Source organism: Alligator sinensis, unplaced genomic scaffold (assembly GCF_000455745.1).
Source record: "Alligator sinensis unplaced genomic scaffold, ASM45574v1 scaffold656_1, whole genome shotgun sequence".
In the NCBI taxonomy this organism is placed as follows: Eukaryota; Metazoa; Chordata; order Crocodylia; family Alligatoridae; genus Alligator; species Alligator sinensis.
Genome location: NW_005842333.1, coordinates 254,675 through 278,726, shown reverse-complemented (window position 1 = coordinate 278,726; position 24,052 = coordinate 254,675).

Below are 24,052 nucleotides of genomic sequence, written 5' to 3'. Positions count from 1 at the left end.
ACAGGGATTCTAGCTCTATGTTAAAACAAGCATCCCTTCCAAATTCACAGTACTTGGTTTCTAGTGCTCTAAAGAACTTGAATATATACTTAACATTAAGGACATGCTTAGATGCTTTTTCAATTACACCCTTACTTCTTGAAACCAAAAAGTTATTGTTATAGGAGTTTACAAGTAAATAATTGAATGAACTAGAATGAAAATTAATTGAAAAAGGAGTTTGAAGGGAATTTTATAGTCAAATCATCTTTCTTAGAATAAGCACTCTTGAAAGTGTTAGATGATGTGAAATCTCACTAAGATCTTGGGCACAGGTGATGCTTAAAGAAATGTAGGATTTAATTAAGATGAATTATTAATAATTACTCCCAACTATGATGCTGATAAGCAGGTGTTAAATTAAGAGCTTGGGGCATTCTGGGCCATTGTGGTATGCAGGGAACTCAACAGACCAGCAGTGGGAATGGTTAGGTAGGGAGGACTTTCAGTGTATCAGGGCAGGGGTATGCAGTAAGGCCAGGGAAGCTGTTCTGGGACAAACGGATGAATGGGTTATTCGGGCCAGCATCACTGGTAGTGGAGGAACCTTCATATGAAAAGAGATTATGTGAATAGGCAGGTGAGGACTTCTATAGGCCTTTGAAAATCATTGAATCATAGGAAGTTAGGGTTGGGAGGGACTTCAGGAGGTCACATATAGTCGAACCCCCTGCTCAAAGCAGGACAATCCCCAATTAGATCATCCCTGCCCAAGCTTTGTCTATCCAGGTCTTGAAAACCTCCAAGAATGGATTTTCCACAACCACCTTTCTGGGTAATCTGTTCCACTGCTTTATTACCTTCCTGGTGGGAAAATTCTTACTAATATCTAACCTAAACTTTCCTTGGTGCAACTTGAGACCATTGCTCCTTGCTCTGTTATCTGTCACTACTGAGAAAAGTTTAGCTCTCTTTTTTGAACCCCGCTTTAGGTAGCTGAAGGCTGCTATTAAGTCTCCCCTCAGTCTTCTCTTCTGTAGACTAAATAAGCCCAGTTCCCTCAGCCTTCCTCATAAATCATGTCCCCCAGCCCCCCGAACCATTTTGTGCCCTCCGCTGGACTGTCTCCAATTTGTCCACATCTTTTCTGTAGTGGGGGGCCCAAAACTGAACACCGGACTCCAGATGTGGCCTCGCCAGTGCTGAATAGAGGGGAATAATCACTTCCCTTGACCTGCTGGCAACACTCCTACCAATGCAGCCCAGTATGCCATTAGCCTTCTTGGCAACAAGGACACACTGTTGGCTCATATTCAGTTTATTGTCCACTGTAACCTGCAGGTCCTTTTCTGCAGAGCTGCTGCGCAACAGTCAGCCCCCAGCCTGTACCAGTGCACGGGATGGCTCCATCCTAAGTGCAGGACTTCGGATTTGTCCTTGTTGAACCGCATGAGATTCCTTTTGGCTCAATCCTCCAATTTGCCTAAGTCACTCTGAATCCTAGTCCTACTCTCCAGCATATCTACCACTCCCCCCAGGTTGGTGTCATCTGCAGACTTGCTGAGGGTGTGCTCTATGGGACACTGCAGCAGAGAAAGGAGATGTACAGAAAGGGCAACCCACTTAGATTGACAGATGACGAAGATATCTTTAACAGCTGCATTTTGGATGGATGTTAACAGCCGGGAGGAACAATCTCAATGTTTGACACCCTGGTCTCTGGAATAGAAATCCTGAATTGCAGCCAGCTTTATTTATAGCCCCACTTGAATATCTTCACCACTAGACTTAATGACCCGAGTCATTCCTTAACATACTCAAGCTTCACAATTGTCTAGCTTTGTCTCTGTCCAATATAAATTAGCTCTGAATCCACACCCTTTGGCAGCTCCCGGGACATTAGATCAGACCTAAATCCTCAGATTTGATTTGTTCATAACAAAGATTTCCTTTATAAGGCGGGCTCTTGTAGTGACACCTGGGTAATCATGACAAAATAACAGAATAGAGAGAGATGCACAGAGCCCCTTTGATCTGCGCAGGACTGGCTCTATCCTTGGTAGGACCCTTGCTGCTTCTGTGGGACAGATCTGGTGGGAAGCTGTTAGGCTATACACACAGAAACATAGAAACTGAGGGTTGGAAGGGACCTCAGGAGGCCATTTAGTCCAATCCCCTGCTCAAAGCAGCACCAGCCCTGACTACATCATCCCAGCCAGGGCTTTGTTGAGCAGAGCCTTAAAAATCTCCAAGGATGGAAGTGCCACCACTTCTCTCGGTAACTTGTTCCAGTGCTTCACCACCCTCTAGTTAGAAAAATTTTCCTAATAGACAACCTAAACTTCCCTTGCTGTGACTTGAGACCATCGCGTTTTGTTCTGTCATCTGCCACCACTGAGAACAGTCCAGCTCCATCCTCTTTGTAACCCCGCTTCAGGGAGTTAAAGGCTGCTGTCAAATCCCCCCTTTGTCTTCTTTTCTGCAGACTAAATAAGCCGAGTTCCCTCCTCATAGTTCATGTGCTCCACACCCCTAACCATTTTTGTTGCCCTCCGCTGGACTCTTTCCAACTTGTCCACATCCTCTGTATAGTGGGGGGCCCAAAACTGGACACAGTACTCCAGATGTGTTTTGTGGAGACTGGGCACAGCAGCCCAGTCTACTTGTTGCTAGTGAGTTGGCCAAAAGCACTGAGCCCCAAACAACTATTTGCATTGTTCATGCTTAAGATTGGGGCTGGCTTGTCACGATCCAGGCCTCCTGTAGGTCACTGTGTGTGAAGCAGTGAATGCAGATCAGTAGGAGGCGATGGCAGATTAATGGAGCTTGGCCACCACTCAAGAATCAAGGGATCTCCACAAATGTCAGCAATATTGATAAGCTTTTAACCTATGATAAACGACTTGAAAGCAGGTGCTGTGCGTACTTCAGGCCCAGCCCTGTCCAAGGAAAGTCTCAGGTGTCCCTACCACTTGCGTCCTGCCCTTTTTAGGAAGTATCAACGTAGCAGGCAACCTAATGGAGATGGATGATGGTAAACACTGGCAGAAACCTTTTGTCTGGGCCCATCTACCATATCCAAGTGTAAACAAGCAAGTGCAGCACTCGGGGTCTTGCACTGCTGCAGGCGAGTTGTGCAGAGAGGTTACATTCCTGCCTCATCAGCTGGATGACCTGCAGAGTGCCTGAAGGTGCTACGTATCCTCCCTGGCATATTCTTACTAGCATAATGCCTGGGGGTGCATTTGCTGCTTCTCAGGGCTTGAGCACTTTCTTGCTGAGTAGGTTTAGATGGGATAAATAATATTATTTTTCGGTTTCCTTCCCCCTCCCCGACTACAAATAAGAAGGAAGCGAGAGAACTCTCCTCTTGTTTAAGTCAGTTTGGTCTACCTGAGGCTAGATGTGGCCCATGTGATTAAGTCTGCCGATGTCTGTATCCAACAGCACAGGATAGAGTGTGTGTCTGAACACTTGGTGTGCCCAGCCTATAGAATCGGGCACTCCTTTATAGCAAGGCTGACCAGGGACAGCCTTCAGCGTGATTTTGGTGCAAGGGTCGAACATACACCTCCAGAACCACAGCTAAATGCCATAGCTGCGTGGCCACAGCATCCTTTCTGTGAACCAGTCCACGTTATTTTTAAAGGCTTGAGTTCTTAGTCACTAAAAGAAAACGACTAATAAATAAAAAGGATAACCCATGGCAGTGTAGGTGCAGTGGTCCCATGGTCCTCAGCTACCTAAAAACTGGCTTTATGGGAAACAGTGCAGCAAAGGATCTTAGCCTTCTAAAGCACAGGCATCTACCCCGAAAGAAACAATACCATCCATCAATACCATCCAACACCCTACACTCCTGAGTCAGCCTGGCATCTTCCGTCAAGATCACATCCAAACAAAGCAGTTTGTTGCAATGGCTAGATGTCTTCTTACATGCGTCCCATATACAACAGACTGGGAATGATGGCAACTGTTAAGACCCTCCTCATACTACAACTTCTAATTGATTTAGGTGCATGCTTGGCTACAAACTTAGCTTGTGTTCTTGGCCTGCGTGGCTGATGCTCTAGGAGTGACCTTAATCGATACCCCCCTTGCCACATGCCTGCTTGGCTCAAGGTTTCTTTTTTTGTTTAGAGAGACCCTTAACTCTGCCTGTGCAACCCGTTTGACTGGTCTGTCTTCTTCGCAGCCTTCTGGCCACCAAGTCAGCTAAACACCAGCCTGAGCTTAACTTCCATTGCCTTCAGTAGAGCTTCAGCAAGTATTGGAAGCAACCATGAGTAGAAATAGCTTCCCGAAGTGAATCCTGTTTATGGTAAGACATCCTTAGTTCATTGCCCCCAGCACTGCTCTGTACGCCTGTCCTGTTCTTTGGAGAGAAGCAATGAAATCGCCAAATCCAGGTGTTGGTGGTGTGGTCAAGGCTGTCTGACCTGGTTCACAGGTTCACAGAAGTTTAGGGCTGGAAGGGACCTCGTGAGATCATCGGTCTAGCCCCCCTGCTCTGGGCAGGAAAGATGGCTGGGGTCAAATCACCCCAGCAAGGTGTGCGTCCAGTCTCCTTTTGAAGATCTCCAGGGTAGATGCCTGCACCACCCTCGCTGGGAGTCTATTCCAGAGTCTGGTCTCATGAACCATGAAGAAGTTTTTCCTTATATCCAGTCTGAAACCTTCTTCTAGGAGTTTGTGATGTTGCCCCTGGTTTTCCCCTGGGTGCTTTGGTGAATAGTTGCTCACCTAGCCCCTGATGCTCTCCCCTGGTATATTTGTAAGCTGCCACCAAATCCCCCCCAAGCCTTCTCCTTTTTAGGCTGAACAGTCCCATATCTGTCAGCCTTTCCTTGTAGAGCTTTGTCTTCATATGAGCAGCTCCTCTCTGGACTCTCTTGAGCTTCTCCACGTCCTTGTTGAAGTGCGGCGCCCAGAACTGGAAGCAGTACTCCAGCTGCGGCCTCACCAATGCCGAGTAGAGCAGGAGAATAACTTCTTTAGTTTTGTTTGAGATGCACTGGTTGATGCATGCCAGCGTATTGTTTGCTTTGTTAACTGTAGCATCACATCGGTGACTCATATTCAATTTATGGTCAATTATGACCCCCAGGTCCTTTTTGGACGTGGTGCTAGCTAGCGTAGCACCACCAAGCCTGTAAATTTGTTGTGGATTTTTCCTTCCCAGGTGGAGCGCTTTACACTTCTCAGTGCTGAACAGCATCTGGTTCTGGTCCGCCCATCTAACTAATCTGTCTAGGTCCGTCTGGATCATCAGCCTACCCTGATGCATGGCCGCACTTCCCCACAACTTAGTGTCGTCGGCGAACATTGCCAGTGTGCTTTTCACCCCACATCCAGATCATTGATGAAGATGTTGAAAAGCACTTGTCCAAGTACCAAACCCTGGTGAGAGAGGACTGCAGAATATAATGAGATACTCTTCCACAGCTCAGGCAATTGCATGAGGTTCTGCCCTTTCACCAGAAAGGGGAGGGCTAGGTCTGTGCTTTGGTCTTGGAAAACATTTAAGCTGGAAATAAGCAAACCAGAGTAAAAAAATATGAACGTGAGGCTGCTGCTCCATCCTTTGAGGAAAACTGTCAGGTTGTTTTAAGCCCAAAACATATTAGGGTCAGGTTCTTAGCTGTTGTAAATCAGTGGCGTTTCATTCACCAGCTTCAGTGCTCCTTTTCCCACCTGAGATCTGGTGCCGCCATGCTGGAAAAGAAAATGGTATGAAACCTGAGATCAGCATACCACGTGTTAACAGGAGTGTCACTTGCAAATCAAGAGAAGTGATTTCTTCTGCTCTGGTAAGGCCTCACCCGGAGTATTGTGTCCAGTTTTGGGCCTCACACTTCAAGAAGGATGTGGCTGGATTCGAAAGGGTCCAGTAGAGAGCCACAAACATTATTTGAGGCCTGGGAAGCATGAGAGAGGCTGAAAGAGCTAGGGTTATTTAGGCTGGAGAAGAGAAGATTGAGGGGGGATTGGACAACAGTTTTCAAACACCTGCAGGGTGATTACAGCGAGGCTGTCAATGAGCTTTTCTCTGTGGCTGTAGGGGACAGGTCTAGGTGCAATGGGCACAAGTTGCAGCAAGGGAAATTTAGGTTGGAGATTAGGAGGAGCTTTCTGACTATGGGGGTGGTCAGGCATTGGATCAGGCTCCCTAGGGAAGTTGTAGCATCTCTGTCCCTGGAGATTTTCAAGAGCAAGTTAGACAGACACTTGCCTGGGATGGTCTAGTCAGGGACGATGCTGCCTTGAGTTAGGGGGCTTGCCTAGATGATTTTGTGAGGTCCCTGCCAGCCCGACCTCCCCATGATCAGGCACATTCCACCTGTTTGACATGCATTAATGAGAATGGGGAGAAATGGTCCGTACTTCAACAATTCCCTGCTGCATTTGCAACCTAATCATTGCAACTCAGTGCTTGTTAAGAGAACCAGAAAGGAAAGGTAAATGGAAAAGAAGAGCATGAGCCTATCTTGCCTGTGCTGAGTGAGACACAAGGGCCGTGTCTAGATGAGCACAGCCGTGTGGTATGTGGTGCCACAGACAGGTCTGCTCAGTTGTTCTCTGTGTAGCTAGGGAGCAGCATGGAGGGTTTTTTGACTCCTGGATATGCAGGGGTCAAAAAAGACCAGCAGAGACAAAAAACAGAGCAGCACAGGCATGTCTGCTTTTGGGCACACATCACCCAAAAGCAGTGCCAGGCCACCCAGAGCCCGGCTGCAACTGCAGAATTGCCACTGCTGCAGCCTCAAGAGGCCCCCAGGATCCCAGGTAGGCTGCTGGGGCCAGCCCCAGCCTCTCCTCCCATGCCCAGGGCAACTTGCCATGCGCCAGAGTGTGTGTGGCACAGGCATTCCCTGGGGACAACTAGCAGTGTCACTAGGTGTGTGCTGCTAGTTGTCCCCGGGGAACCAAACATCCATACCCCATGTAGATGTGGCTAAGGAGTCTTTTTATTGGAATCTAGCTGATGTGCCGCTAGTTCATTAATACATATGCTTGGAAAATATATTACTCCTCCAATAATATCTAGCTAGCATTACACCTGGCATGTGGTACAACATGTAGCGCTGGTGATCAGATTTAAAGTTTGCAATGTTGCCGGTGTGGGTTGCATTTCAGCTTGTGGTCAAATCCTGCTGGCTAGTCATGTAACTAGGGGTTGGTGACAGGCCATCAGGCCTGGGAGCCCACTTAGAGCAGGGCAAAAGCATGAGAGCCGTCACTGCTGATGCCCAAGGCGCTGCAACCCTCCAGCATGCAGAACCTTGTTGTTACACCTCTGCTGCTGGAATATCTTTGTATTGAAATGCCCATTGCAAGATAAGCAAAGTGGGAATTTCTCCCTCTCTGGAGGCTGCAATTTCAGCTCTTTAGCAGTGCTTTCACAAACAAATTTTTGGACAATAAAATGACTCGGGTGGGTGCTGCCTCTACAAGTCATAGATTTGGAAGAATATCACATGCCTAGAGAGAGAGTTGGAGAAAAAAAGATAATTGCATTGGGGAAAAAAATCCCCCTTTTGCCATAAAAAAAAATCCTCTTTCAACTTCAAAAGACGTTCCATAATAGAAGGATTAATTTTAAGAGCTAGTGGCATTTGGCAGGTTAAAAGTAAAGGCTATGAAGTGAATAAGCACAGGATTTTTTAGGATGTGAGGGAAGAATAGAGAACTTTGCTTGGACTGAAATCCATGCTTTCTGGCTTGTTGGCAGCCTCTGCCTCACTTCCTCTGCCTCCCCGATAAAGCCACAGGACTTATCCTCGTCTCCTTCTCTATCATCAAGGTCCTTATATAGGGATGAGGTGGGCATCATCAACTCCGGCTGAGTTCAGTGAGTCACCGCATCCCTCCCATTCCTATCCAAGCACAGGCAGACAAAACTCTTGGGGTAGAGGCAATATCTTTTATTAGACTAACTAGACAGTTGCAAAAAAAAAATAAAAAATTCAAAAAATCTTTTATTTGCAAGCTTTCGGGCCCAAATACCCTTTCTCAGGCAAAGAACTCAAAGATTGCAACATTTCTCCCAGGTAGAAATGAAACTTCATATTGTACAGGAGAACTAAAAGCTGGTACGGTCCCCCTGGGCAGGAAAGCTCATTTATAGAGAGGCTGCTCTGCGAGTATGCCAGTTAGGCTCAAACACAGGCTGGAGCTGGTTGCTTACCTCAAGGTGACCAGTGGCAGGCAGGATGCTGGATTTTGCTTCTTTCTTCTTAGGTTGTGACATTTTTTTTTTTTGCAAAGGTCTAGTTGGTCTAATAAAAGATATTGCTTCTACCCCAAGAGTTTTGTCTGCCTGTGCTGGATAGGAATGGGAGGGATGCAATGACTCCCTGAACTCAGCTGGAGTTGATGATGCCCACCTCATCCCTATATGAGGTCCTTGATGATAGAGAAGGAGGTCCTTGATGACAGAGAAGGAGATGAGGATAAATCCTGTGGATTTATCAGGGAGGCAGAGGCTGCCACCAAGAAAAGTTCTCTATTCTTCCTTCACATCCTAAAAAATCCCGTGCTTATTCACATCATAGCCTTTACTTTTAACCTGCCAAATGCCACTAGCTCTTAAAATGAATCCAGGATGCTAGATTTTTGCTTCTTTCTTCTTCAGTTGTGACATAAAAAATCTAACATCCTGCCTGCCATTGGTCACCTTATGCTGTGTTTGCAAAAGCTTGCAAATAAAATATATATATATTTTTTACAGCTGTCTAGTTGGTCTAAGAAAAGATATCACCTCTACCCCAAGGATTTTGTCTGCATATGCCTCTATCACAGCTACAACAAATATCCAAGCGCAGGTGTTCTGGCCTATTTCTCAGAAAAAGAATTCCTCTGAAACCACATGAAATCACAGCGCCTCGCTAAAAAAAAAAGGGTTTTGAGCCTGGTTCACCATCAAACATGATGGGCCCAGTTCACCACCACATTACTTTAGTTTTGTGCTGGAGCAGTGCATACAAAGACAGGTCCCAGGTACCAAGTGAAACAATAGCTTTGAAATCCAAATTTAGATCCACCTCCTCAGTGCTGGGAATCAACATGTCTCTGGTGAAGTCAGTGAAGTGGTGCTGATTTATGCGAGCTGAGGACCTGTCCTCCAGGGCTGCATTAGCTAATGAATCACTGTTTGGTTCATTAAACCATCAAATACCCACTTGCTTAAAATGACAACAACAAATCCCCATCTTTAGTAATATGTTTACTCCTAAATTCTTGTTTTTCATTAGGAATTACATTGAGTCATTCTCCATTATGACGCAATGCTGCTGTCTTGCGAGACAGACGGATGCCTGCTACACTATTAAGCCGAGCTATCCGTGAGATAAACCTAAAAGTTCAATTGAGTTCGGTAGACTGATTTTCATCTTATTTACATCCATTGTATGCCAGTTTTTCTCATTGACTTTAATGTAGCTACTCCCAAATTGCTGCCCTTTATTCCCTGAAGCAGCCTTTTCATCCATGTCATAATGTAACCCTTCATCATAGTTCATTTCACAAGGAGGATAAAAAACTTCTTCAGTCAACTCTACCCTAGATGTGCATCCAAATGCAAAGTTTGCAAGCCCGGGTCCTCACAAAGAGGGAATGCAGTGAACAGCGTTGTGACAAGATACATAATTAAACAGGTAGGTCAGCCGGAGATAGGAACAAGTAGAGCAGTGAGAATAAGGAAAAGTGTGCAAGAGCTTCACTTTTCACAGGTGCAAATCTTGGTGGTTGCTAGTGAGAGACAGGTGGTTCCCTGCTTAAGGCACTAATTCAGGTGACGTGAGTTCAATTCCCTCTTCTGCCTCAGTCCTTTTATGTGCCCTTGAGGAAGGTACTCAAGGGCAGCTTTTAAAAGAGTATTTAGGTGCCTAACTCACGTCCCATTGATGTGAGCAGGAATTAGGCACCTCTGTGCTTCTCAAAATCTGCCCTTTAGTCTTCCCATCCCTCAGTTTTTCCACCTGTAAAATGGAGAAAATAACACCTCCCCGGCTCATAGGGGTGTTTTGAGAGTATATGAGCATGTTAAATATTGTGAAGTCTTTACACTGTAGCATGTGGGTGGATAAGCATTTGAAGAAGAGAGGGTATTCATCTACTAGTTATTTTCAGATTGCTGTGGGAAACTTCATAACTGGGAAAACCGTTATTGTTGTTGTTGTTACCCTCAATTAACTTTCAGGCTTCACAATATTTTTGTGAACACCAATGCCCATTGAAATATTTACCACAAATGAACAACTCAGCCCCACAAATTACAGTGAATCTGAATCAATTTGCTTAGTCCTCTACACTTACATAACATGCTTTTCTCTCATCATTACTCTAGGAACAGGTATTATTGTTGCTGTCTCTCTCCTAGATGTAGGATACAGAAGAAACCACCATGCATTTTGTGGGAGGGATGGGTATGGAAGATCAGTTTGGTTGAAGAAATTGAATGGAGGCTTTAATGGAGAAAAAACCTTGAAGTCCAAACTTTTGGATGGTTGCAGAGATATTCGCTTCCTGTAGAGGGCAACCGTCTGTAACGTTTGATAGGTTGTTGCTGCAGTTAATAGTTGAGATTTTGGTGGTAACCTTGGCACATAAGCATCTTGAAATATGTGTTGAGTATTATGATCAGATAGAGTTAAGTTGCTTCTCATTTACAGCTGTGTTGAGTTTAATGTCAGAAGGACCACTATGATCATCTAGCTGAGTGCCAGAAACTTAAACCAAGTTGTTCTGCCATTAAGCTCAATCACCTGGGGTTGAAATTATATGTTGTTTCCAGTTTGAACAAACTTCCAGGCATGGGATCTTGCACTGAGCTAGTGCAAGTGCTTTGGTCATCAATGCCTGACATTACTTTGACTGGAAACCGAGGGAATGAATCCAAGGTGGGAAGCCCCTTTGCAAGTAGGTGTGATTCTCTGTGTCTGGAAAGGACAGGACTAGGAGTAATGGTCTCAAACTGCAGCAGAGGAAATATAGGTTGGAGATTAGGAAGAGCTTTCTGCTTTTGAGGGTGGTCAAGTTTTGGAACAAGCCACCTAGAGAAGTTGTGCAACCTCCATCCCTGGACATTTCCAAGAACAGGTTGGACAGACACTTGACTGGGATGGTTTAGTCAGGGATGAACCTACCCCGAGCAGGGGCTGGACTAGGTGACCTCATGGGGACCTTTCCAGCCCGACTTTCCTATGGTCCTGTGATTCTCAGAGATCCTGATTACTTGCAAGGTGCTAAACACTTTTCCACCTTCAACTGATTTGAATGGGAGCGGAGGGCTCATAGCAACTTGCTGAATCAAAACTTTTATCACCGTTCATGACTAAAGACGGTTGATTCCCCACCCCCGAACAAATAGAAAATTCACCAAAATACATGGTTCTGGTTCTCCTATAGTCTCATCCTCAGACAGCCTTTCATTTGCTTTGCTTTGTTTATGAGTGCCTGAGGTTCTTTCACTTTGGCTTGGATGAAATGAAATTTTTCAGTTTTTCATTTCGGTGCAAACATTTACAAAAATTAACTTTGGTTCACTTTGATCTGATTTATTATAAGTGTTTGAAGGTTTGACTTCCAAAAGGAGAATTCAATTATTCTCACTCATAATGTTAAAAAAACCCTTCAGGAGCATTAATGATCAATTGAAGTTTAATGGAAGTGTATAATACTGAGATGTGCCTTATGAAAATATAGGTAATGAAATACAGAGCTTTAGTTTTCAGCTCTGGAAAGCTGCTTTGAAGCCATCTAGATTTATGGTGAGTAAAACCATGGCTGCCTGTTCTTTGGTTTCTATGAAATAATTTGGTAGCCTTGGTTTAGTTCAGCAAGTGAGTAGCCTCATCACAAACAACGCCTAATGAGCCTTCTTGCTTTATAAGCCAAGAAGTGAATTCATAAGCCAAGAAATGAGTCGTAAGGCAAGAAATGAGTGGTAGGACTGGTGCTGTAGATATAATGGTCCAAAAATATGTGAGAAGCAAAGGGTTTTTGGTGATATCTTTTATTGCACCACCTGTATAGCTGGGAAAGATGCTAGCCAAGGTTTTCGGCATGCTGTGCCATCTTCTCTTCCTGAGAGCTGTGTTTCCCAGGAACAGGTCACCTTAGAGAAGTTTGAATTGATTCTGCTCATGCTATACATGTTCTGGGGAGATATATATATAGATGTATATATGTATGTGTATTTGTGTGTATCAGTCTACATATATATATAGACTGCTACTGCCCATGCTGTACATGTTTTGGTGATATATATATATATATATAGAGAGAGAGAGAGAGAGAGAGAGAGAGAAAGAGAAATCAGTATATATAATATAGACTGATATACATACATATGGATGTATATAAACCCTTGTCTCTAAATACACAGCACGTGTTTTTGTCAAAATATTTGCTTTGTTGTCCATGGAATGATGTTCTTCCTCTGAGCCTATTTAAGTAGCATTAGATTTATGAGGTGGAGAGAAAAGAGGTATATTGTGGTGGATTATAGGCCAATTCTTTAAAATGTGTTCTGAAGGTTTAGGAGTTCAATTATTATTCATAATGCCCACAGGGTAGCAGATAATTCACAGACAGGTATGAAGACAAGTAGGTGTTTAGACATGGTGATGAGCCCAATATAAATGCCTAGATAGAAAGATAGGTAGATGGATAGATGGAGATAAGGTTTGTGTTCATAAGAGTCGGTAATCAGAAGCCAGATCCCACTGATCCTTGCTCCCTTTGTGTAAGACTTACTACCTTGAGTGGTCCTGATGAAAAAAATGTTCACAAATCTCATGCAAATGGCTTACTTGATCTTTTTTTTAAAATTAATTTATCCCAAGTGAATAAAGAAAATGGAGTTGCTTTGTTGTTGCAATTTGCTGCTAGGCATTCCTACATGTGCTAATGATAAGTATTAATTAAATAGCTTGCTGTTGTCTTTTAAATGCTGTTCTTTCAGGCTGTAATTAAGCACAGACACCCAGCCCTTTTTGTCTGCAGAGAAAGGGAGAGAGGCAGGCAGGCAGGGAGGTTCCTGGGGCTCCCTTTTTGGAGCAAGGAAGACATGGAACAACAAAGCCAGTTTCCATTAAAAATTCATACCTATTTGTGGGGAAAACTTGTATCTTCTTTGAGGGGAAGACACCTGGTCAGGAAGTTAAATGGGTGTTGTGAAAATACCCATCTGAACTACTGGAATACATTTACTTCCCCTTAAAAATGCTGTTATTTCACAAATGTTAAAACCTAAAGGGACCAGTAGATTACTAGCCTGATCTGTACCTAGCCAGAGAATTTCACCGGGTTACTGCTGTAGAGAGCCCTAATAAATGTGCTTGACTCTAGCATACCTTCCAGATGGGCATACAATCTGGATTCAAAAACTTCAAGAGAGAGAGAATCCACCGCTTCCTGAGACAGTTTCTTCAATGGTTATTACCTGTCACTCTTAACAATCAGTGCCTTATTTAAATCTCAAATCCCACACAGCTCACGTGATAAATATACACCCTAATTTTACAGCACACACAAGAATGGAGATTTCATCACAACCCAGAAACCTCAGCTCTGATCCAAGAAATCATGCCTTCAGCTTTAAACTCAACATATAAACACAGCAGAAAATATCCTGCTGGAAATTAAAATGCTGGAGGTGCACGTTAGTAAAGCAGAATTTTTGAGTCATCAATATGTAATATTAAAATGCGCCCTTTTCCTAATAAACTGCATGGGCAACATTTAAAAAAACCACCCAAGCAATAATGTATAATTTGCCTAAAAAAAGTCAATCCATTGAAAAATATAGGAACTGATATTTCATGTCTGAACTATCGCTAAAGAAAAAAAGGCCAGTAGTTTTAGTCGGACCTTCTACCAAAGGAGCCACAGGTGTGAGGTGAGGTGGTTTTATAATAAAATATGCTTTTTTATATTGGACAAGAATAGTACTTATGTTATCTACTGCACCTATCACTGGCTTGGCCTTTATGGTGGTTGCCTAATTTTGGGTGGCACTAGCCCTCTGGAGCGCTAAAGTCTGCCAGCAAGGCAGAGCAGTACATTAGTTGAGTATAGCTAAAATGCAGAAAACCCCCAGCCTCTCTCAACATATTTCTTTTAAGAGGGAGCATAGAAACTTGTATGCTAACAGCTGGAAAATCCCTCATATGCTACCAGCCCGGGTGATTATCTTGCTTTACAGCAGAGCCAGTCAACAAGTGGATCTCTTGGTTCATTAGCAGTTCTGAAACTGTAAAAGAAGAGACCTGTTCAGAAATGGTACCAAAACAGGGAAAGGGTTGGTGACTTAGATGTTCATGGAGAACAAGGGCTGGAAGGGCTGACCTCTGGAGGTCATCTAGTCCAACCCCTTCCTGGAGGCAGAAGCATCCCCATCCAAACCATTCAAGCAAATCATTGTCTAAATGCTTTAACCTATTACTAAAACTACACAAGTGACCGTATCACACAACCACAGAGCACAACGCCTTAACCTGTCACAGGTGAAAAAGGGGGACAAAACATTTGATTTGACTCGATCAAAACCCTTTTGTTCCAGCAGAAGTAAAATGGGTTATTTCAATTGCCTCCCACCCCAAAATGCATTGTTAGGACTATTAGAGCTCGGTAACTCAGCAGTGTGGATATTCACCTGCATGCTGAAGGCTTGGGTTCTGGTCCCTACTCCCAAGATTAAAAATTATACTTTTTAATCCCTACTCTCAAGATTAAGAAGTATACTTTTTAATCCAGTGACTAGTGAATGTAAAAATGCATAAATACTGCAGGGACCAGAACTTCTCATCCTAATCATAAGGCTAAAGTCATGCTTCCCTGGTGCTTTCTTCTTTCCCCATGAATCTTGCCTTTCTTTCCGTACAGTGGAACAACTTAAGCAGGATAGGTAGAGCATATCCTCCTATCACATCCAGAATAACTGATAGGCTGGTGATTAAAGCTGTGTCTGGGGAGGTGAGGGTTATGAGTTGGAATCCCCCCAGGCTGAAGAGGTGTTAGGACCCACTTGCCCACTTTCTGGGCAAGTGATCAAATCATCAGGCTTTCATATCAAACTGAACGTCACCACTATCACCTCCTTCCCCTGCAGCCATAAGAATTGCCAAACTAGCTCTGGCCAAAAGTCGGACCAGCCATCCAAGTCTCCTGTCTATGACAGTGGCATGTTGCAGGTGCTGTAGAGATGAGTGTTAGAAACAGGGCAAGGAGAGAATGGTTCATACCCTCCCTGTTCCCAGCAATTAAAAGGTTAGGGACGTCCTGAGCCCGAGGTGATATCTCCAACTATTGTGTGGAGTGGGCCTGTCCTCCATAAACTTGTCAAAACCCTTTTTGAGCTAGGTTATACTGCTGGCTTCCACAATGTCTTGTGGCGATGAGTTCTGCATGTTAATTGGCGGTGTGCAAAGAAAGTACTTCCTCCTGTTCGTTTTAAACCTGCAGCCTGATCATGTCATCGGGGTCTTGTACAATGAAACGTAGTAGCTAAAACAGTTCCTTATTCACTCTTCTTCCAGCACTCGGGGTTTTCCTGCTCTCTCTCCTATCCCCCATCAGTTATCTCTTTTCTAAGCTGAAGTGCCCCAGTCCTTCCCGTCTCTCTTCTGATGGAAGCTGTTTCTGCTATGACAGCAGCTGCCACTGCTGCTGCCACCCAGGGCACAGACTGGGGTTGTTTTGCCTCTGCGTGGAAGTAGAGGCTGCTAACTTATGACCACAGTTTTGAATGGAGGCGTCTGTCTAAGCCCTGTTTTAGTTACTGCAGCACATTCCTCCTTCAGTCTGTGATTCAGTTTCCCACCTGGAAACTACTGATAGTAGCACTTCCCTTATGTGACAGGGGCCTTATAAGTGGGTAGGGGCTCCAATACATTGGGGTGGGGGGTGCCTGGGATAGAGAGAGCAAGAAGGAAGTTATTTTGCAACCTCCATAGGTTTCTGAGTACAGTGGATTCGGGTTCCTAAGAACAGAAATAAAAAATGTGCTTCATCAATTGGAAAATTCCCTATAAAGAAGTGACAAGTCTCAGCAAAGAGGCCCAGGGATGAACAGGCCTAGAGAGGGAATTATGGCTTCCCCCCTTTTAGAGAGAGTCCCTAAGATTTTTGTCAGTGCTGTGCATGCTGTCAAGAGCCAGCATCCAGCACAAGCGCCCTCTCTCCACAGCACTTTCCAAAAGCGAGCGCTGCAGTCACTTGATAGTAGTAAGACCAGCCAGCCCCAAAGTTACTCCAGCTTTGGCTGTGCCTCACACACCGCCCACTCATGCTCTGCCTGCGTGGTGGTGGGGATTCCCTTGTCTGTGCTCAGTAAATCCGTCACATGCATTTCAATAGTTTAATTGTTACCCTTCACATAATTACAGGCTGGAAGCCAAACCGGGACTAGCACTGCAGATTCACAAAGACGTCCAAGCAGAGCACTGGGTACACTACACAAGATCTGACACTTACCACTGTTGTCATAAACAGAAATGCTCCTAGTGTGTGTCAAGCCATTTCTGCATGTATGGTTAGTGGACGAATTACGTTCCCTTGTTTCCATGCTGTGCAGTGAGCAGCAATCTCCCGGACAAGCATGGGGCTCTGGGCAGTTAAAGGTTGCACTTGGACAGCAATAGTCTAGAGCAGTGGTTCTCCAACTTCTTTTTTTTACGGACCACTTGAAAATTGCTGAGGGTCTCGGCAGACCACTTAACACACTTTTCTTTTGTTCTACAAATCAGAGCACACAACTCATTTTTTAATATCAGTAATCTTACCATACAAGTACAGATATTCTCAATTGTTCTGCAACCTTTCTGCAGACCACCTGAGTGGAGCTCGCAGACCAGTGGTGGTCCACGGACCATGGTTTGAGAACCTCTGGCCTGGAACATGGTTTCTTTCCCTGCAGATCAAACACGCTGAGCTACTGTGGAGCTCTGCTAGTCAGGGTGAGTTTTCCCAGGCTGGGAAAGGATGGATGCATAATCCACATTAACACAACCTGGGTGGCTGTATCTCACCAGTGGCTGTACCACATAAAAGATTTACAAGCCTGCAACTGCTTCCATTTAATAGTTTCCAGAGTAAAACCACAAAGGGCTTGGCTTTACAGTACTTAATTGCTAGGGATATCGTTACCTCTTGGAATCCACAGCCCCAAGTGAGGTGCCTGAGCTCTGTATATGGTGAGTGGGGAGAGCAAGGTGCCTCACAATGGTTTTTTAGACCTTATATTTAAGAAGCCTTAAAAACATGAACATGGTGTGAACCAATGCAATATCTGCCTGAATCTGCAGAGAGCCTGAACCCACAGGAAATGCCACTGAAAGGGACTGTGCTTTATATGCTTGCCACTCTCGCAGATGGAGGCACCTAGTTCCAATCAACTCAGTTTGATAACTTCCGCGAAGTTAGGCTCCTAAGACAGCCCATTCTCACAAAGTACAACCAGAGGGTCAAGAAGTGCTTCCTTTTCCCCCTTTTGCCCTAGAATGGAGCTTTCTCAGTCCCTCCTGTTGCAGCCGTTGCACGTTGCATGGAGTAATTAAATAGTCATTCAGCAGTGAGAGCATTTAACAGAGCCAGAGAACAGATTTGTGAGCAGGGCTCTGTAGCTTAGTGCTTAGGGTCAATTCTGGGTGCAGGATTGGACCCAAATATTTGATATTAAATATGCCTTGCAGTTGGAACCCAGGTTTCCTTCCTACAGAAGGCTGCTATAGGTTCTCCAGCTACACTCAGGCAGAAGAGGAGACTTGATCCAGAATTTGGATTTCCCAAGTGCTTTCACCACTGGGGCATTGGGTAAAAAAAAGCAACACTCCCCTTTCTCCTTGCCATGTTTTGCACAGGGCCTATGGCAGAAGGCATGCTCTGAAAATGCCAGTTGGATCAGAGCTTGTGGAGCCAATGCCTGGTTGGTTTAACCTGACTGGAAATGCCAAACTGTTCATCAATGACAAGAACAAAGCAGTTCTGGGCCAGGCCAGAACCGGACCTTCCCATGCCTGGGGAGCTTTACTGATGGACATGTAGGTGCCTGGGGTGTTGGATGCTTCTGGGAGGTTGTTGGGTGGCTGCTGCATGGGGATTTTGAGGATACACATTTCAGACTTAGGCACTGGTAGTTGTGGATGTGCAGGCCATTTTGTGGACGTAGCCCTTAGTCCTTACACTAATGTCACTAATGACATTAGTGTAAGGACTAAGGGCTAATGTCACTAATGTCACATAATGACACTTATGTCCTTAGTCTCAGGCTGAATCTCAGAAGGACAATATGGTGTTGTATAAGCATTCATGTTGGAAACTGGTATCAGATGTTTTGGGGACTGAAGTTGGCAGATGAGGTTTGTGGGCCCACTTTGGACTGGGCCCTGGCTGTTACGATGTGGGAGTGGGAAGGGCTGCCTCTCTCCATATACCTATATTCACCATGGGCCCATGAGTAGGTTGTGCAAAGGATGCATCTTGCTTGGGCAGGGGGAATCCACCAGACATTAGCACCCCCATTGATTTGGGGTTTCAGAGCCACTTGTAAGGACCCAGCCATCTGCAACAGCATTTCCTCAATAATAGAGGGCCTTCCCTGAGACAGCTGTTACACTACAGTTCTGTAAACTGGACAGACCCTTGCATCCACCTGGAATCACATCTGGTTCCCTTTGCAGAGACATAGCCGTGTTAGTCTGATGTCAGGTAGAAGGCAGATTGCACCATATAGACTTTTGGTTAGTCTATAACAAATCTACTTTGCCTTCTCTTTGCAGGTCTGGTGCAATAATGAGCAAACTGCCTAACAGGAATTCATACCTACTCTCCGGGTAGAAGAGGACAGGAGGGGCCGGGTGCATTCCCACATTCCTAAAGGCTGGGTGGTTGCTGTATGTAAATAGGTTAGCACTTAAATAGCACAGAAGCGGGTGTGTTAAAAAGACCTCAGTAGAGTCAATCAGATAGTGAAAAGCTCTCTCCACACTCTGCCAGGGCACCTGAGACCTTCCCTGGGGGCACATGTATTCAGACCCCCTTGCAGCGAATCGTATTCTACAGTACGGATGTAATTGGGTTCCATGTGGTGCCATCGGAGACAGTCATGAGGCCAGTGCTTTTCCCACGGGTGGCCAAACAGCCCATGCATAGCAATGGCTTTGCATGCACGTTGCACTGAGCTGTCAGAACCAGGGGCACGCGCTCTATGTTGCCAGGAGTAGAGCAGATTGTACAGTCACCATTGAACTTGATGAGGGGTCTTTGCTAGGGGCCCTGAACCAGCACCAGGGGGTCTTATGCAGTGGGCTCTTTTCTCTCTTTTCACAAGATGCCTCACTTGCCACTTTCCAGCCTTCTGGATCGTGACGCACGGGTAGAGAACTATGATAATCAGCTAGGCTTTATTGCTTTCCACCCTTACTTCCCTTACAGGCATTTGTTCTTTTGCACATGCTTTCAATATTTGCTAATAAAAACTGCTCCAGTAATGACATGCTCTCTCCCAAAGAGGAGATTGCTGGGACTGGCATTATCTAACAGATTCAAGGAGCTCTGCCTACTAACCCTTTCTACCCATTCATTGGCTTATCAGCCATCTATGCAGCCAGCAGTAGCCCTCCTCTCTCATTCCTAGTTAATTGGTGTGAAATTGGAGCAAGTTCTCAGGTGATAATGTGTTTGCATTTACTGCTTCACTGAACCACCCTGGCCACTCAATCCCAGCTTCATTAAATCCTCAATTTTAGCTTTTGCTCCTGGCTGTGAGCTTCAAACCCTATTTCCTGTGCAGTGGACATACAGCATTACACATGTCAAGGAGACAATTTGATTGGAACTGCTGGTAACAAGTAGGCCATTGCCCAGTCAGTGCTGAAGAAAAATCCTTTAACGTTAGGAAGATATTTAAGATCCCCTAAATCTTAAATTTAGGGGGGTGCAGTACATTTTGGAACACAGTGCTTCAAACAATGTTTCTTGGTTCTCATACTTGAAAAAGGCATATTTAATGTCCCTTAATTATCCTTGATTAATTAATTGATGTCTCTACAGCACTTTGAAGGTATAAAGCATTAATATGCATTCTATTATTAGTATTTAAATGCTCAGCCACAAACTCAAATAAAGTATTTGTACTTACAAAGCCTAAGCAAGGAATGCCAGTTTTCAAGTACTGGAGCATGTTTGCAGTATCTGGTCTTCTTTTGTAATTATTAATAAGGGGGTTATAGAAAACATAATTGCTTTAAGCACAAGATAACCTTGACTCTACCCTCCCAACTAGTTGTGAGAGAGAGCATAAAAATTATGGCTGGTTGAAAACCTGTGGGAACATTATTCATACAGAACAATGACTTTTCATGAAAAGACTATCATCAGACTTTCAGATTTTTTAAAACTCTTGAGAGGCCCAATTAACTGGTTGAGAGCCAAAGAACTAACACATCTAAACAATTTGAACTGGCTCACCTGTATATCTAAGACGGCATGTAGGCTTTTCTTTGCAAACTCCAAGCCCCATGAAATTCTTATGGATGCCCAGGGATGGCAAACATTAGTGGGCCTACACACATTTTTCTGGACGTCGGTTTTGGGTGTGAGTTAGCGCTGTATGGGAATAAGTCAAAGTGTTATATGAGCATGTACACAAGTATAACTGTATCTATACTGATTCCTTTATATCTAATCCATTTAAATGCAGGAAAACAACTTCATAAAGCAAGGAAAATGTGCTGGGGTGTTCAGGCTGATATCTAGACCAAGTCTACATGATAAGCTTCTACCACATCCCTTCAGTGATCACTTGTGTGAGTAGGTGTTATCTGTGACCAGCACAGCTGGACTAGCAGAAGTCCCTAGTGGTGATCCAGGTGTTAATATGCATGACCTACGTGCTAGACAAGCACCTAGCTGGGGTGACCGGAAGGGTTGCCAGAATCTGAAATAAGCTTCCAAGGGAGGTGGTGCTCTCCTCTACCTCAGGGTCTTCAAGAGGAGACTGGACAAGCACCTGGCTGCGATTGTCTGACCCCAGCGCTCTTTCCTGCCCAGGGCAGGGGGTTGGACTTGATGATCTCCTGAGGTCCCTTCTGACCCTACCAACTATGAAACTATGACATCTAGCTCTGATTCATTCTTGGGTACATCAGCCACTGTAGGGATCGCCATAAGTTGTTTGTTTTTATAAATTGAGTCAGCTTGACTTGTCCTGGGTTAGTCCATTCTTGTGCCCCGTTATACAGCAAAACTGATGTTACCCGTTTCTTTTCTGCACCTGCATGAACAGAGACTGATTTCATTTGACAATGCTGGAGATGTCAGTGGGGGAAACCACAATAGGTTCCCAAGTATTGTGGGTGGCACTACATGGTGTTACTCAGCCAAGTAAATCCACATTTGGTGCTGCAGGTATTTTGTAGAGGGGCAGGCAGTGGTTGGCTGACCACCCCTCATCTCCTGCATACCCACCCTGAGCACCCTGTATGCTACATCCATGCTTGGAGAGGGGGGGCGGTGACCAATATGGCAGAGTACACTGGATAGGCAGAGTCCTGCTCCGTGCTGAGCAGTTCAGACAGCAGAGCTGTGGACGTGAAGGGTGTGATTTTTTCCCATCACCCCCGTGCAGCATAACCATGCTGTGTATGCTTGTGTGGTTGCATTTATATTCTGCTGCTGGGAGAGCTCATTTTGTTCAGGGAACTGTTCTGCATTATCCTGGCAAAACCCTCTTTTGCTGGTGCAGCTATTAGGATAAATTTTGGGGGGCACCTATACTACTCTAGTATCCCAGCAAATACTTTCTAATGTAGCAAGGTATCCATTGCCCCAGAGGAGCGCTGCTTTCTGAGAGCACCCAAGGAAAATGCTTCAGTTCAGGCAGGGGAGTTTTTGGGGGTAGAATTGTGCTGTACTTGGTTATTACTGGCATGTAGGAGCAGATCACCTGCTGGTTGTACTCTTAATTGAACATATTTTTAATTTTGGTTGAGCTGCCGAGGGGCAAACATAGGTGCTTTTTTTGTCGATGGTAGGTGTGATTTCTAAACGTGCTCAGATTGGCTGGCTCTCCTCTTGCTGACTTCAGTAAAAGTTTACCATGGACTTCCATGGAAGCAGAGGTAGGCTTGAACTGAGTGGCTTGTTAATCTACCCTTATATCCAAGGTTGGTTGTACACACAGTTTTTGTACTGGAATAACTACTTTGATTCATAGATTCATAGATGTAGGGTCAGAAAGGGACCTTGTAGATCTTCTAGTCCGACCCCCTGGGCAGGAGAGAAAACTGGGCTCAAATGACCCCAGCCAGGTAAACATCGAGCCTCCTTTTAAAGACCCCCAGGGTAGGAGCCAGCATCACTTCCCCTGGAAGTTGGTTCCAGATCCTAGCCATCCTGACTGTGAAGCAGTGCTTTCTAATGTCTAGTCTAAACCTACTCTCGAGCAATTTATGGCCGTTATTCCTTGTTACTCCGGGAAGCGCTCAGGGGAACAGGGTCTCTCCCATTCCCTGCTGGTCCCCCCTGGTAAGTTTATAGACAGCCACCAGGTCCTCTCTTGGCCTTCTCTTGTGGAGGCTGAACAGGTTCAGGTCCCATAGCCTCTCCTCGTAGGATCTTCCTTGCTGCCCCCTGATCATGTGAGTGGCCCTCCTCTGGACCCTCTCAGTGCTGTCCATATCCCTCCTGAAGTGCGGCGCCCAGAACTGCATGCAGTACTCGAGCTGTGGCCTGACCAGCGTCACATAGAGGGGGAGGATCACCTCCTTGGCCCTGCTTGTGATGCATCTGTGGATGCACGACAAGGTACGGTTAGCCCTACTGACCGTGTCCTCGCATTGTTGGCCCATGTTCATCTTGGAGTCAATAATGACTCCAAGATCTCTTTCTGTCGCCGTGCTTTCAAGAAGGGAGTTCCCCAACCTATAGGTATGGTGCTGGTTCCTACTGCCCAAGTGCAGCACCCTGTGCTTGTCAGTATTGAATCCCATCCTATTTTCATTTGCCCACCCCTGTAACCTGTCCAGGTCCTGCTGCAATCTGTCCTTCTCTTCTAGCGTGCCCACCTCACCCCAAATCTTGGTGTCATCTGTGAATTTAAACAGGCTGCTCTTCACCCCGTCATCCAAGTTGCTAATAAAGAAACTGAACAGTGCGGGCCCGAGGACCGAGCCCTGCGGGACCCCACTGCCCACATCCCTCCAGGTCAAAAATGACCCATCCACCACCACTCTCTAGGTGCGGCCTCTCAGCCAATTTGTGATCCATCCAACTGTATAGGTGTCAATGCCACAGTTGCCTAGCTTTTTAATGAGAATGGGGTGGGAGACAGTGTCAAAGGCCTTCCTGAAGTCCAGAAAGACTACATCCACCACGACACCTGCGTCCAGTGATTTTGTGACCTTATCGTAGAAGGCTAGCAGTTAGGGGTATGTTATACTTTGGTTAGGGGTATGTTATATTACCGGAAAAGAACAACACGTAATGTGGACACAGTTATATCAGTGTCAAGATGCCTTATATCAGAATAACTAATTCCCTGTCCCAAGCTGGAAAATGTTATAACTGTACCTGCACTCAGGGGGTGCACTGCCCTGACTATCATAGTGTACTTAAAGCAATACAACTTTGTATGGAGCTAGAAAAAATGAAAACATGTTAAATGATGGCAAAAAATGGCTTTGAAGCAAAGTTCTACAATCCCCAGTAGCTTCATTTTTAGAGCAAGTCTTTTGCAGATAATTTTCACTTCATTGCTAAATGAACTTATTATGCCTTGAGTACACCATTAAGACCATTACTAAAAGTAAACATATTAGGCAGTACAGTATATACTGGCATATTGAAAAACTTATTCTGAGTGCTACGGTGATTAGCACATTCATTGTGATTTCTAAAAAGCAAATGTTAGGCTGAATCATAGAATCACAGAAAATGAGGGTTGGAAGGGACCTCAGGAGGTCACATCTAGTCTAGCCCCTGCTCAAAGCAGAACAATCCCCAACTAGATCATCCCAGCCAAGGCTTTGTCTAGCCAAGCCTTAAAAACCTCCAAAGATGGATCATCCAC